The following is a 16,541-nucleotide window of genomic DNA, read 5'->3' on the forward strand; positions in this document are numbered from 1 at the left end:
CATGATGTAGTAGGAATTTGTCGAACATTGTCAATGTTCCATCAAGGCTACCATAGTTTCCACAGACTGTTCTTACCCCACCGATTGTCCCCCCCCCAATACCCCACCGCACACCCAGTCCTATCACATACTGATAGCTTTATTCACCACTGGATGTGATGGTGATATGTATCACGTATTGCGGCTTGCCATCAGGATTATCAGCGGGAGAGTTGCAATCTCTCAACTTTATTTTGTTGTTTAGGGCGGTTGCCAAGGTTACCACAAGAATTGCCAGTGCAGCTAAATTTTGTAGGCCCCGAATTATTCCGCACGGAATACATATCCACTTGCTTAATTAACAACAAAATGTCGCAAACAATGTGAGTCTACTCATTTACATTCATTTCGAAGATTAAAGTAACGAACTGTCTTGGGGAAAAAACAAACTATAGCAAATGCATGATAACATATTGTTCTATCCCTTAAAATTGCAGACTAAACTAAGGATGTTTCAAATTTTGTTGATTAAATTTAAGTTATTCACTGTCAATTGATCCACATCCAGTAGTTTACAAATAAATGAGTGATACCACAATGGCATAGAGTCAAATTTGAATTAGGAAAGCGAGTAGGGAGAGGGGTAGAAAATACCACTATACCGCCATACTTAATATTACAATAAGAAAGTAACGATATATGTACTATGAAATGTTTGATATGCATCCAAACGGTACCTCAAATATCTAAATATTTATACATAATATATGTAAGGTATATTGACATGTCACATACAATAATTAACATGTCAATAGACGAGTATAAACACAATATGAGATATTTATCTCAATGTCTCAATATCTAACGTCATCTTAAAGAGCTCCTTAGCATCGCGTTGACGTGTTAAATTGTATCATCGTATTCCCCTTGGTAAGTAAAGTTCCCCCGCCCCGCACCACACTCACACCCTGTGAAACCTTTCACATGCAAATGACTTGCGTAATTCAGTGCGAGATTAATGCAATGAAACTTGTAATCCTAGGAATCCTATGCTTGACGCCAACTATATTGACTGACAGATAACATTGTCACTCTCATCAGCTTTCGAACTCTTGCTTTTGGGTAAAAAAGACAATGAAAACCTAGCGGAAACTCACGCATACACACACACACACACCCACACACACACACACTTATCCGCCTGCGTGACTACATATAGGTTACGATTATCATCAAACCAAAAAGTGGATTGTTAAATTACAGTATTAGTATTACCAGTACTTTGCATAGGAGTGTCACGTGTCTGCTGCTAAAAGACATTCTGATTTGTAAAACATTCGAGATCGGCTTAAAGTCTGTGTTTAGCAGTGTAACGAGAAGTGTAACGATACTAGTACGTTGAGACATGGACAAACTGCCTGTTTTGAGAATGTCGTTAATATCATCGAGGAGGTCTTCGCCCAAACTATCTAGAAAAAGAGGAATCAAATTAATATGGCAGAACGTCGATACCCGGGGACCTGTTATTGCAGTTATTGTGATGTTGGTTTAGAGGCATGATCCTCGTTTAGTATGCGCGAGATCCCGGGTTCGATACCCCGTCAACTTTTTTCTTTTCTTTTCTTGTTTTTCTCGCGTAGAAATATTTCGATTTGCACGATTGTGGAACATGCAGCATTTGAAACTGTTGTATTCTAACTAGTTAATATGTATAATTTGTTTTCATATTTTCACTGTCAATAAATAGGTATTACCGACAGTCTATAGGCAATTGCAGTGATTACGTCATCTATTTCTCGTGTCGACGCTATCTAGTCGCATTGAGCAGGTGTATTACGTGTAAATGGTGTCTCGAAACTACGTGTTAAGGGTAAATGCCCCGTCGCGTTGCACTTTATTCCTTCATGCCCAAGGAGGGTCGAGTAAGCATTATTACATGTTGATTGCGTCTATAAGGGACAACATAGTCACTGATTTCGGGGATAATAATTAAATTTGTATCATGAGTTTAAAACATATACTAGGATAACCATTTCCACGGTCTATAAAGAGCTATTACCGATCGGCTATAGGCAATTGCGGTGATTACGTCATCTATTTCTCGTGTGGTATACCGATAGGTATTACCTATTAGCTGGATTTTTGTACGCAATATGGCAAATCCATAAACCATGTATGAAAAGTATCCTTGATATCTGCTATGATAAATCATGTTTTAACGGTTTCCAGGCCTCGTCACTGAAATGTTTTTAAAAGTACTCGCTATTTGGCGACCGTGACTAAAATTTAAACGCAATACTCACTCGCCACTATGACTGCCTTCCAAATCGCAATAGTACAGACCGTATACAACTGCGTAATTGCAAATTGGAAAATTATGTTTCTGCGCAGTATGAAATTTAACCTTTTTTCCACCAAAAGTATAAGTTATGAACAAAGTAAAACATGTCACGGAATCGTAAATAAGCAGCTAGGTCTATTGTACTGTTTCAAAGAAATAAACATAAAACATCTGCAAAAATTCCGAGGAAGATAGCTTGGCTTCTGGTACATTGGGGCTCCTCTAGAATTAGGAATATAATATACAATATAGCTAGGTGTACTCACGTCCAAAACCTATATAGTACATCACTGCTACTTTGAACCGCTACTCGATTAGCGCGGTTGGTACATTTTCCCAATTATTTATCTTGTCTTTTAGCTGCAGATTGGTGTGCGAAAAATATCGATATTACTCCATTACACTGCCTAAATCAAAGCGATCTTTTAATTATGACTGATGGCATGTAATATGTCCTAGAAACAAATTAAGAATATTTTTGACCAGCTTCAGTACAGGTATTCTGACACGAAACATTTAAAAAATGCTTATTGTTAGTAGTCTACCTGCATTTATTTTAATAACCAAGCCGTCGTGATATCGACGTTGAATATATATTTTTAATTGGTTGAGAAATGAATATATGAACACAACATATTTATATAAGCCTTTAAAACACATCATTACGTACTTCGTAAGGTCAAACCGTTCTTCCTATAAATTGTTATTTTACATTTTAAATGATGCTTTCGCTGTATGTTTGTAATTTTAATTTTTTAATTTTTTTTTACCACGCTTGGTATCTTTGTTGGTAACATTCTTGTGTCAATTTGTACATATTTGAATATAATAAGGTCAAAGACCTTTAACAAGTAGTGATAAGTACATATAAAAACAATGACAATGATGCATCGTAATTAACTGAACAATATAGTGCAATTACTAAATGAGTCTTTTAACTGCTCGTAAGAAATAAAAGATTTGCCTCTTTGCTTGAGTTCATTCTCAAGTTTGATTGCAAATTTTAACTTATATAAAAAATCCCTACATCTCATTTCCGTGTTTTTAATTTTTTTTACTGAAGATGAAGTACTTTAGATGAAATATTAAGAAATTATATGGGTGATACACAGAAAATGATACCCGAAGCATATGTCATTCTTTGTAAATATAAACTGACTGCCAAAAATAGCTTGCTCCACATCTAAAATGAAGTTCGATATAATAGGGCAATCCCAAAACAGATGTAACCGGGTCTCATCATAGCGACCACAAAAGTGACATCAATTTGCCCTATTTTATGGCGGTAGTGGTTTGTTCCAATAATGCGATGGAGGAAGCGAAATTGGAAATATTGCATCTTGGAATCTCTGACAGAATGAAACGGGGCTTGTATGTTTGTAAATGCTCCATGGAGTTTGTGTACAATCTCCGCACATGAAAACTTCCCGTACATAATGCACGTGCAGATAGCTACCCATTCTATACAGTTAATTCGCACTGAGATCTGTCATTGATAAAAATCTGACAAGGCGATAGTTAATTTTCATAAAACGGCGCCTAGCCATTACCCCAGCACAATTACATCACAACCTGAAGTTATTATTTGGCAACTTTGTACGCGAGAATTTTATTTGATTCAAAGGATGCCCATAAGCTCTTTTCCAATTGCCAACGGCCTCCTATTCGTATGGGGCGTAACGCCCATGTTATCTGATAGGCTGGTCGGTAGATACGATAGCTTATAAAACAAGGTTTTCACAATTTGGCGTCTGGTGACTCTAGATGACCTTTGACCTCCATATAAAGCAATATGCTTCTTGTACTGAACGTGTCACAACTACATACTAAATATGAGATTTGTCCAAGCTTCCCTTCTTGAGATTATCAGACATCTAAACAGAATATATAAGTTTTCATATTGCGTTTAAAAATATTAACATTTGGCAAGCATTTCAAATTTGGGGAAGACTGTTCCACAACCTGCCTCCAGAAAATTTAAAGGACCTTTTACCATTCCCAGATCTAACAGGAGCAAGTAAAACCTTATTAGAGCAGCTAGATCTAGTTCTGTACGAATGGCTATCACTCAGTAGAATTGTATTATCAGTAAGGTAATCTGGAGCCAGGCCGTGGACACATCTATACATAAGAATATTCCTGAAATACAATGCACGTTGACGGACATATAGCCACTTCAATTCAGCAACAATATCTGTAACATGCACATCCCACACCCAAGGACTAATCAAGCTGCACGATTTTAAATCCGCTCAACCAATTTGTTCGTCGCCGTAGTCCAAACGGCAGAACAATAATCAATATGGGGTACAATTAGAGCGTTGTACAGAGTATTACGTGTATGCTGGTCAACACACCAACTAAGTCTTTTTAGAATACCCAGTTTCTGTGACATTTTTGCAGTAATTTTGTCAATATGTTTTTCCCATTTAAAACGGGTCGAACCACATTCCAAGGTATTTGAATATTTTCAAGAATATCATTATCAAGCTTTACATTGAGGGGATTAACATTTTTTATAATTTGAGAAGAGACAAATGTCATAACCTTGGTTTTAGAAGCATTAAGTGTCAGCTTATTAGTGTTCATCCAATCAGAAACAGCTTCCAGATCCAAAATTATGACCCTCTCAATATCTAATTCGTTTTCTGAACCATACATGATAGCAGTATCATCGGCATAAAGTAACACCTTACAATTCGAAACTGTAGTAGGAAGGTCATTAATAAAGTGGACCTAATATGAATCCCTGGGGTGCACCAATTGTAACAGGTCTTGCATCAGATTTAACCCCATCAATAATAGAAGTTTGTTCTCTATTTGACAAATAATTAGAGAACCAGGCCAGCTCATTATCCCGTATCCCATAATAAGATCATTTATGCAGAAGAATCTCATGGTTGACTGTATCAACTGCCTTTTTTAGGTCCAAAAACACAGCACCAATGATCTGACCCTTGTCCATATTATCAAGAATGTATAGTCAGTAAGGCCAATAATAGCAACATGGGTAGAATGTCGTTGTCAGAATCCAGATTGGGCTGAACTCATGTTTACAAGCAAGACGTGACACAGACACACAGACACACCCACCCTCACACTCTCGCATTAAGCCTTTAATCTACTTAACGATGTTATTGCAGAAACCTGACAGTTGGTTTAACATTCAATGGACCATGAAAGCTGATCCAAACGAGACCTTAATTAGAAAATCAAGACACCTCAAAGTTTAAATGATCAATCCATGTAGTGAATTATTTATCCTTCAGAAATAGAGTGACCGTTTGGCAGAATTTTAAATCTTGATGCATTACCCCACGACTAGAAAGCTCTTGAGTGCCTGCATAGTTTCTATACCTTTCCGGTTCTAAGTTAATCAGCTTTACAAATATACAATATGTCATAGAATGCTCCCTTTCGGGCTTTTGTTAAGCCCAGTCAAGAATCATGCTAAAAAACCAGTACAAAATATTTAAGGACGTGTTTATACAATGGCGTGCACAGGACTTTAAAGGTAGGGATTGATGAAGGGCAAGTTCGAAAGACCAGCGACTGATTTATGTAAGAGCTGAACCTATATATATACTCTTGATTTTTGGGTGAGGTTGATAAGGTGGTGTACACACATAACGATGGTCTAACATTTCACGGCTGAATGTAAAACATATCCCGACTAAACCATTTCCGCGGACTAACGATTGAAGGTGGATGCTATGGCCATCGCAGCCCCCCCCCCCCCCACACCCCTTTTCATATATGCTCTGCGAACACCACTGATGTTAAAAGCGCCTATAAAGTAGCAGCCAAGATTCCAAGTATTACGCTAAAAGGAATACGCAACATTGAATTTTCAACCATTTATTCTCTATTCCAGAGGTGCCAAATATCTCAAAATAAACTTTTGATTATAATACAGTGTTACATAAAGTGTAGTAGTAAGTTGAGTCTCGTCTATCCGACATGCTCAGTGATTAACCTCCGCCACGTATCACGATCTTGCGCAAGGTTTATTGCTTCTTCGAAATTGTTAATATTAATGTCCTTGAATTGCGATTTTATTTTTCCAAGCAATGTAGTCACGGGTCTTCCAACTGGTTTAGCAGTATGTCTCAGTGCTTCTCTTAAAGCAACCTTTGCTGGAGCGTCCTCTTGGAGTCTTGCTACATGACCGAAAAATCTCAATCTTCTATGTGCGACTATCGATGACCAAGGTGTTTGGTTGGTTTCGTTGTAGAGCTCATCATTTGATAACCAATTATTATTGGTCCATCTAATGTTGAGAATATTTCGAAGTAGTCTCCTTTGAAAAGTGTCAATTTTGCGATCAAGATCCTTCGTTGTGCCCCACAGTTCGCAATTGTACAAAAAAATACTCTTTAATAAAGTCTCAAAGATCCTAAGCTTAATTTTCCGGCTTATGTTTTTGCTTTTAAAAATGCTTGACAGTGTGTTGAAAGCACCGTTGGTTATACCAATTCTTCTGTTAATGTCTTCTTCGGTCCCCAGCAAGCTTCCAACATATTTACATTTCTTCCAACTGTCATTTCCTTTTCTTGTGATTGTAAATTTCTCAGTTTTTGTGCAATTGATTTTCAGATTTCTTACTGCCAGTTTGTCAGAGACTCGTTTTTCGATGTCTTGCAGTGTATGCTGACCAGTTGATGCCCAAGAGATATCATCAGCGTATTGTTGGTCTACTGTGAAAAAAGAATTAGTGGTGGTAGTGCTGTAATCATGATCAACTAACTGCGATGGCAGGATAACTGCATCGATATCATTATCATCTGATTTCATAGAGTTGGCTAGATAAGTTATAAAAAATAGTGCACTTGCACTATCTCCTTGTGGTGAACCAATGTTAGTGTTACATAAAGTGTCCTCTTCTATAAATAACACGCGCAAATATCTAAAATGTAATCAAAATTATGGAACGCCAAAAAAGACAGAGATCGCGTTAAATTTCCCCTTACAAAAGAGGTACTACTATCTCGCTATAGCGGCACCTTCGTCATCTTGACCTGTTTAGCGTTTTCCGTGCCGCGGTTCCAAAGGCGCATCGATTCCGAGCTTTATAGCTGTAGGACTCATCTCAATCTTACCAGGAAAATAAACATTTATGAAATACATAAATATACCAGCAGGCATGTGCTCACGCTGGGCGGCACTGGGCGGCCCCGCCCAGCACTGTCTTAAAAATTGTGAATCCCGCCCAGCACTATTTGCATCTAAAATCCCGACATTCCTAACAATATATTCAACATAAATTTGGCCTAGCCTATGCCAAAATCATACAGACTAATAATGCATCAGTTATGCATGCGAGAAACATTACTTACGGCTCTCAATCGGTCCCTTGTAAAATCTCTTTGAATCAAACTAATAACTGTTACCAGGTACGTACGTAATATATTTCGCCAAAAAAAAAAATGTAACTTGTTCGCAAAACTAGTACTTGTGTATGTGTTTAAAAAGCTACACAAGTGCCAGCATTTGGCATCTGAGCACCTTCAAGAATCGAAAAAAGGGGGACACCCCCTCCCCATTAGACCCCTCCCCCAGGACGGTATACCCGGCACTCAGGAAATCCTGGGCACATCCCTGTATCCAGTATCGCATCGCAAACTCGTATGCAAAATAGAAAAATTGCTATGCAAGTCCAAAGATTTATAGCACTCTATTGCACTTATAGCACTTTATTTACACATGAATCATAGTATTTTACAAGACACAAAATACAGTGACTTCAAAACTGCTTCACAGAATTTAAACACATACACTACATTAAATTATTATGGAACACAAAAACTCTTTTATAATAAATGGCTTATATATGTAGTTACGTTTGATCCTTACATTATCTTGGTCTTCAAAGCACATGGTTGCAATGCAGTTGGGGATTATGACATGGGTGGGTTACGGTAACTATTTCCGACGTTCGGGACAAGACATTTCAGTAGCCTTCGCATTCAACTTGTTCCAACTTTTTCATTTTCGGTCGAGCGCCACAGTCTTAGAAAATCGCGAAAAACCCCAAACAATCCTGACTGTCATTGAAATGCTTTTCCATCATAAGTTTGCTTTGAAACCAACTCCGAAGGGAAATCTGGATAAAGCATGGAGTCGACTTTTTATATGTAAATTTGTTTCAAAATGCTGTGGACTGTTTGAATAATTGAACTTATAACATATTTAAATGTGTGATCAAAATAATTAGGAAACGATAGTGGAAACTGTCCATAATTTTCTAAAACCAAAATGCATGGTGCATTTGATGGTATACGTAGTTTGACCTTGTCTGTGATTCGGTGCAGGGGTAATGCGGTAATACGGATAGACATATCGTACCGTTTATTGTGCTATCGTAAAGTCAAAATCATGAATAATAAAGAGAATGCGGAAAAGAAATAAATAAAGAGATAAAGTATATAATGCACTGTCGTTTCCAAACAAAGGGTATGTATTATGCATCGCTCTTCGACGCACCAACCTTTTGCCTCTGTTACTCCCCTAGGTCCCCCAGTTCACCCCTCTACCTATTTACCAGATAATCAACATTTTCATTTTACCCTTCTCTTTTTAGAGACGAGTGCTCACGGTTTGTTTTCATGTAATAGAAAATTGCGCATGATAAAATTAAACCTTATGAAACATTCATGGTTTTTCTTCACCGTAAAACTTGATATTCTTGGTGTAAGCAGAGAACTACGCGTTCCAAGCATTCACTTCCTCCTTTCCCAAATTGAAGAAAGATAAATCAAACATAAATAACAGAGAACATTGCAACTCTAGAATACAAAATTCGTGACACTTGCCAATAAATGAAAGAGCTAAAAAGATTACCTGGTTAAAAACAAGTTCTGAATGGCATCTTTGTGAGTTACAACACAAATTTAAATTAGTGAAATATAGAATGCAACTCCATTTTGAAACAAAACTCTCTACAAAGTTTAAGGGTAAGACGAGATGTTTTTATGTATGAGATCATGTGGCAAATACGCCATACGAAGAGGGGCGGGCGGGGATTGGAGGGTGGGGGGGGGGGGGTAGAAGGTAAATTAGGTAAATTGGGTAAATAGTATAGATGGCGCTATCACTTTTTTCACCAACATCCTTTGTGTTTGGTCACTCGAGAACGTTGCTTCATTGAACCACTGTCAACTTACGTAACCAACCAACTGGTAATTAAATGGAGATCGCAAAGATTTTTTGTGTGCTATCAAGTTTCACTTGAGAAATTTCTATCCCATTTCACCTTGAATAAAATATCAAACAAACAACAAACAAACAAGGAATTCAATTTTATTAAAATGTAAATTGAATGAAACAACCTTTTAAGTTTCCCTTACGTGTGAAAATTCACCCTGCTTTTATCACGTGCATGAGGCCCGACTTTATACATCTGTTCGGTTTGATAGCTATTCAAAGCATCATATTTTAAGTTGAGAGGTATGTGTATTGTGTTTCATACCATAATAACCCATACAGCTTGCATCCTCATGTAAATTATATGAAATATTATCGGGATCAAATTTAAGGCAGGCTGAAAATAGACATTTATAAGTTAAAATGTTACGTTGTCATGTAATGTTTTTCCGATGACATGGATTTGCGTTTGCAAATAACATAGAAAACGGAAAATGAAACATTTTCAATCTAAAGATCGATCAATAATTTATTCGCAAATTTTTGGATCGATAATTCAGCAACAAACTTGATTATTCAATGCATCGATTTAAGGTAGCTTTTCCGGCTTTAGGATTCACAAATGATTTTCGAGTTGGATAGCATCATGTTTGATCTCTAGAGTAGGGCAAAATATGTCACCAAAAACAGAACTGGTATTGTTCGATACAGGTGACAGGCGCCTACAGTGGAATTACGATCTTCCTTACCGGTTTCGGGCCTCTGGACGTGCAGTCAGCGTCCATAGCCTAGTGGTTAGGGTGTCCGCGTGCGGAGCGGGGGGCCCGTGGTTCGAGTCCCGGTGGAGGCTGAAAGTTTTTTCACTGTTCTTGATTTTCCAACTCATTACGATTTTCATTTATATATATTCATTTGCCTTTGTCGTTTACCTCCATTGCATTAACATATATATATATATATATATATATATATATATATATATATATATATATATATATATACTTCTATATCTCCTACATATACTCCTATATGTAGTTCTCCTATATATAGACTCGCAATGGAGTATGTCACTATAACACCGGATGAAGTTAACGCGATTGTAGACATGAAATAATTGCCGGTAGATAAGGTTGATTGCACATCACATGGCAATCATGATAAGATAGGTTTACCCGCATGTCTCCTAGTCGGTTAACGGTCCGTTGATTAATGTGCACGTAACAAATAATTGAACGTTGGGATTTCCCCCGTTTTTGTCTAACAACAATTGACTATAACCTTGAAAGCGTCTACCTCTTAAAAAAAAATACCATTCCGTCTTTTTTTTGTGACGTAAAGCAAAGACTAAGAAGAGATATACCGCCTGCCAGTTACTATTTGAGCGTTTACCATTCAATTCACCGCACAATATCTACCTTTTAAATACTCACTGTTCTTTTCTTAAAAATGATGAGAAGTATATAATTTTCATACCGTTTGTCAATTTCAGGGTCCTTGAAATTAATATACGGCAACCTGACGATGATTCAATAGTGTATTATTATTATACGGTATATACATTGTTTATAATCGCCCTAAACACTGCACCCTTTTCTGGTTAGGATCTCACCCACCCACCCCGTCCTCACCCCCTCACCTCCGTATCCCCTCGCCCGCAGCTATATTGCTATGTATATGATCTGGAACGTCAAGTGTATATACTCATACGTCAATTGAACCATTCACAAGTTCGACATTCACCTGTTGTTTAGTTTCATATACCAATATTCTGCTGACGTCATGAATATTAATTACTTTCGTCAATTTATCTGAGATGTATAGAACCAATTAACACGATATTTGCATTATAAACGTCAACGAAGTCTGGAAGATCAAACACAGCTGTCCTGCATATATTCGTTTCTTGAATAAATTTCTCCAAAGGACGGCTTCTCGGAGACATGAACGGAATTCAGAAGTTGAAATAATGACTTACCGGAAGGGAACTTACAAGAATATGAGGCAGTACAATTATATAGGAGAACAGGTTTCCAAGGAATCAATAAACATTATATGAACATCGTATTCCATGTTTAACTTTTATATGAAAGGGGAACATTTTGTACCTAAACTTTGTTCTACCTGAAACAAACATCAGGTGTGATGTCATAGAAGCACAGTGACCAATCTCTTTTTATGTTTTTTTTTAAAATATGCATCCTATTTCATACTTACCAAAGCAGAGGAGAAGAAAAAATGGGATACGTCTCAATACGAACACATACACTACAATCATTGGTATATTGGTAACTTTATATCCTATATGGCAAAGTTTGAAGCCTTAACAATCCAGGGTCAAAAAGAAATATAGAAAAACAAACCACGAATATGTAGATTCAATTTCTTCCTGAATGAATTGCTGTGACAAATATGATTACGAATTAATTTTGCATACATTTTATAGGAATTAAGATAGTAATAGCAGGACTAGGACTAATATTTGTGTGTATGCGTGGGTGTGCACTTGTTTGTATTCTGACCGAGGACTTGAACAAAATAATTGCAGGTCCTCGGATGTGACTTCTAAAGAATCACCACGTCCTCGAAAGAATTCTATTGTTATGGGGTATTTATTAGGTTAGACTACGTAGATTTGAATAATGGAAAACAATGAGATCCTCGGTCTGAATGTAAACACACTAACCTGTGTGTGTATGCGTGGTTGCGTGTGTGGAACCTGAATTTAAACCAACTTACTCCAGACATGTACTTTGGTATTTCGCTTCAAGTAGAATTCAAAGCTATCGTTACAGATATTAACAAGGAAAGAAAAATTGCTATACTTAGGTAATATTTGTGGCATTTTGTTCAATTCAGTAACAAGAACAGATCTTGATCACAGATATTTTGATAGCAACAATCGTCTTATGTTGAATGTTATAATCTCTTTGAATGATCATGATAATAAATTATGTTGATAAATATTAAATCACTCATCCAAGGACGGCCGTATGTCGTCTCTTGAACACAAAGTGTCTGGATTATCAGTTTTTTTTTTATCCCCTGCCATAATAACCATAATCTAACCATAGTGTGAATTATATTGAAATATGTTTCCAAAACTAGCAAAGTGGATCCCCTGTGTTTTTTTTATATGTATTATACTTTAAAGAACGCGTCATAGACAACTTTTCGCACCTTGTCAACCCATAGAGACGGCAATGTTTGTGAAGGATTATTAGAGAAGTGTGGACGAAATATAAACAGGAACACAGATCGGATGAAATTGAAATGTGGATGAATCATGGAATGCCTCTATACGATTCGGATCCCCGCACTTTTATAACTAAATTTCTGATAGAAATATATATTCTGTACATCTTCTTTCAGTTTACTGACAATATAATTGTACAAAACAGTAATAAATATACAAATTATAATATATATATATATATATATATATATTTACTGGGCCCCAAACTTTTAGATTGGAAAAGGTGTTAAAAGCTTTTCAATAAGTAGTGGATATTCCGATCCCCAAAAGTGTTACTTGATACCAAGAAGTATTGAATTAGAAAATTAAAATATCCTATTTGATGTAAAATATTCCTATACCTATTGTGGTTTGAACACCGAGAGGTCATTATATGAACTGGAGGGGTTCGGGCGGGGGGGTGGGGGAGGGGGTTGGAAGAAGATTGTGGGAGGGCGAAGGGGTTCTTCTGGTGACTTTGAAATCAATTACAACTTACAGCGTTCACTTCAGATATGCTTCCTGAGTCAATTCTAGTTTTCAAGTCAGCGTCAAAGTTACAAACACCCTCGCAGACGCACACACGCACTTAATATGCCATCACGGACGCAAAATTTAATTAGCCTTTTAAAGGTTCAGCAAGGTATTAAGAACTCTCAGGGTTCTAATTATTAAAGTATATAGCGAGAAAAACTGTCAGCGTGTTTAGTATTCATCATCCTAACCGTTTAATATACGGTATATATCATATATCGCTACTTAATGAGTCATTTACTCGACAATTAACAGTCGCTTTCCCCTTGGTCGAAGGCCCTTGATTCATCACAGCCAGGTAAACTTTCAAACGTGTTTTTATCTATCATTCTGTCAGCAATTCAAAATATTACTTACCCTATCCTTGTAATAAATTACAAATGAATTTGACTTAATTTGGTAATAAAAATAAAGAAAAGGAGATTGAAATAAAATAGATCATATTTAATAGGCATATTTTGTAAATAATTGCATGGCATAAATCACGTGGGTGAATGATTTAAAGGAAGTTGAACGGAAGTGTTTATACCAAGTACCTTGTGATCTGTTTTTATTAAAATATTTTCCATATTGTGTTGGTGAAAGATTAACCATATAATTGTTGCTTCTCCTTTGACAAAAAAAAAATACTTAAAGGTAATGGAATAAAGTTTCTATTTCATTTCCCCGTGTGGCTCATTTCGACTTAATACGAACCTGTATTTATTGTATAGTGCGCGTTACAGTATTGGCATTATTGGCCAAGTGGCAAATTTACCCATGACCTCAGCAATGCATCATATACACATTATCAATTTTGGGGGGTAATAAAACATTTTTTTACGTCCATTACTAGAGGCTCTTTCAAAATATGAACATTTACTGAAAACATGAAAAAGTGTTAAAACTTCATGACCATATACTTGAACCCCTAACAAGCACATTACAATCCATTTCCACTTAATTTGTTAAAATAATTTTCAAATAACCATTTTTATCGTAACATTAGAGGTTATAGGGAAAGGTATAAGTTTGATTACAGACGTTCTGATGCACTCGTTTATCAGAAATCAGCATTAATTACCTTCAATAAACAAAACTCGCAAAGTAAATACTCTAAACGGCCTTAGCCAATTCCAGTTCATCTTGGAATAAATATGCTGCTTACGCCCTCAAATTATACAGGCATGCTAATTATACAGGCATGATTCATTCAGGGATGGATTTGATGAATATTAATGATGATCGGAAGTAAGTATAACATTGAACCAATCATGGATCAGATTCCCCATCACATATGTGACACCAAGCTTTGCAACTTGTGAGCAGTATTTATGGAGGCAAATTAATTCTGGAAAAGGACTCATCCAGTATATCGTGCGATATTATTACTAATAATGGCCATATCATCCATATCTATTTATTGTATCCATTTCAGTATATTAAAGTAACTTTACAGCCCACCCCTTCACACAACGTGCCGCGCTAGAAAGTTGCCGTCTACCTTGAAGAAAAATACACATTTTCATCACATGGTATAGTATAAGCAAAGAAGTCTAACAAAAATGTGATATGTAAATTCACAACAAAAATATCGTGTTGAGAGGATGTATCATCTTATAGTTTGATTTAGGGTGAAAGTAAGTTACTGTATGGATAACGCAGCTGACCCTTTAACGTAGCATTCATATTCATATATCATATATATGCAGTGGTGTGTGCAAGGTCTTAGGCGGGGTGGGGGGGGGGTATCGTCAGTCGGGATTTTTTTTCGTTGTTTTTAACTTCAGTCGGGGGAAGGGGTGCGAAAGACTTTGACGAGCCCCCGGAGCAAGGAATCCATGAGGAGCGGTAACGGGTCAGTGTGTGTGTGGTAGGTGGGGGTGGGGGGTGGGGTGTACATCCTCTTTTCAATCTCACATAAAAATTAAAGTATCTTTCTATTTATATATATATATATATATATATATATATATATACATATATAAATATATATAAATATATATATATATATATATATATAAATATATATATATATATATATTTATATACGAGACAATATAAATGAAGAAACGCAAAGAACATGAAGCCCTTTACGTAGGAAAATGACATTAAATATTTTATCACAAAAATTGACAGGACGCCAACGGCTTTGTAATGATGTCTTAAATTATGAAATGAAAAGGCAAAAAGAATAAAGAGAAAGAAAAATAACGATAGAAAGCAACAAACTCAATATTATCAGCTATATATGATTGATGAATGTTGGTTTTTACCTTCTCCTTATCTCAAAAACACGAATAAAAACTTGGGGTATCTTTATTCTTTTATTCCTTTCAATTACATATTTCTTTAATCCTGAAGCCTCGAAGCACTTATAATATAGCGGAATATAAAAAGGAAGTTACGGAAAAGTGACAATAGACAATTAAATGCCGTCTGGTTGATCTGGATAAATAGCACTTACAGTCATTTTCTTTTACACATCGGCTTCGAGACGTCATTTAAGTGTCATACAGTGTCTCCTTGACAAGAAAAAAAAGAAAAGAAAAAATTAAATAAAATGAGCAAAAAAAAAACAGGATTTTAACATTTGCACCAAATCATTCGTGTAGTACTCAAACTAATATTGCAATTGGTAAAACTATAGCTTCCTCCTATAGACTATTTCTTTACACTAAACAAGTTAATGAGACAAATAATGAAAGGATTTTGTTTCGGTCGTCAACACTTCGTCGCCTATAGGCACTTTTATCACATTAGTTTAAGAGGTACTACATATTAGATATATATGGAAATGGAATATGTCAAAAAATGGTGACTTTCATTATCATTATTTGAAATTAAACATAACTAGTCAGGAAATATTACCTGTTCATGTGATCGAAAGGCTTATCTAGATCAACTCATTAAGCTATTGCTTTAAAGAATTAGAAACAATACTTGTTTTCATCAATAGCTAGAACATCACATTAAAGTGTATGTCCTCATCATGTTAGGATATTTTATTTCTATTTCTCCAAATTTATTTAAAACAGTATTAGGACGCAAATTTTTCGATTGAAATCTACAGAAATGTATGTGAGCATGTACAGCTATTGTGAAAAGCATTTGAGAACATCGGGTTGGAATTTTGGTTAGAAATTTGAATTTGAATATGTTGCAATGTTAGTTCATCAGTTTAGTAGATATGCTGATAGAGTCGAATCTCATACACACTCACCCACGCACACACCCACATAAACACTCCAAATTTGAGACCGACCTGGCATCGATTTGAGGCTGACTTTATTGTTCAATGGGCGGTAGTGGGAGGGGGGACACCCCACCCCG

General features: G+C 36.2%; 1 non-coding gene across 1 annotated transcript; it reads left to right on the forward strand.

Annotated features, from left to right (window-relative positions):
• Positions 1 to 10,240: 10,240 nt before the first annotated feature.
• Positions 10,241 to 10,313, forward strand: Trnar-gcg (transfer RNA arginine (anticodon GCG)). Its single transcript has one exon. It is a non-coding gene; the product is annotated as a tRNA-Arg (tRNA).
• The last annotated feature ends 6,228 nt before the right edge of the window (positions 10,314 to 16,541 follow it).

The sequence above is a fragment of the Apostichopus japonicus genome, chromosome 14, assembly GCF_037975245.1.
Source record: "Apostichopus japonicus isolate 1M-3 chromosome 14, ASM3797524v1, whole genome shotgun sequence".
Classification (NCBI taxonomy): domain Eukaryota; kingdom Metazoa; phylum Echinodermata; class Holothuroidea; order Aspidochirotida; family Stichopodidae; genus Apostichopus; species Apostichopus japonicus.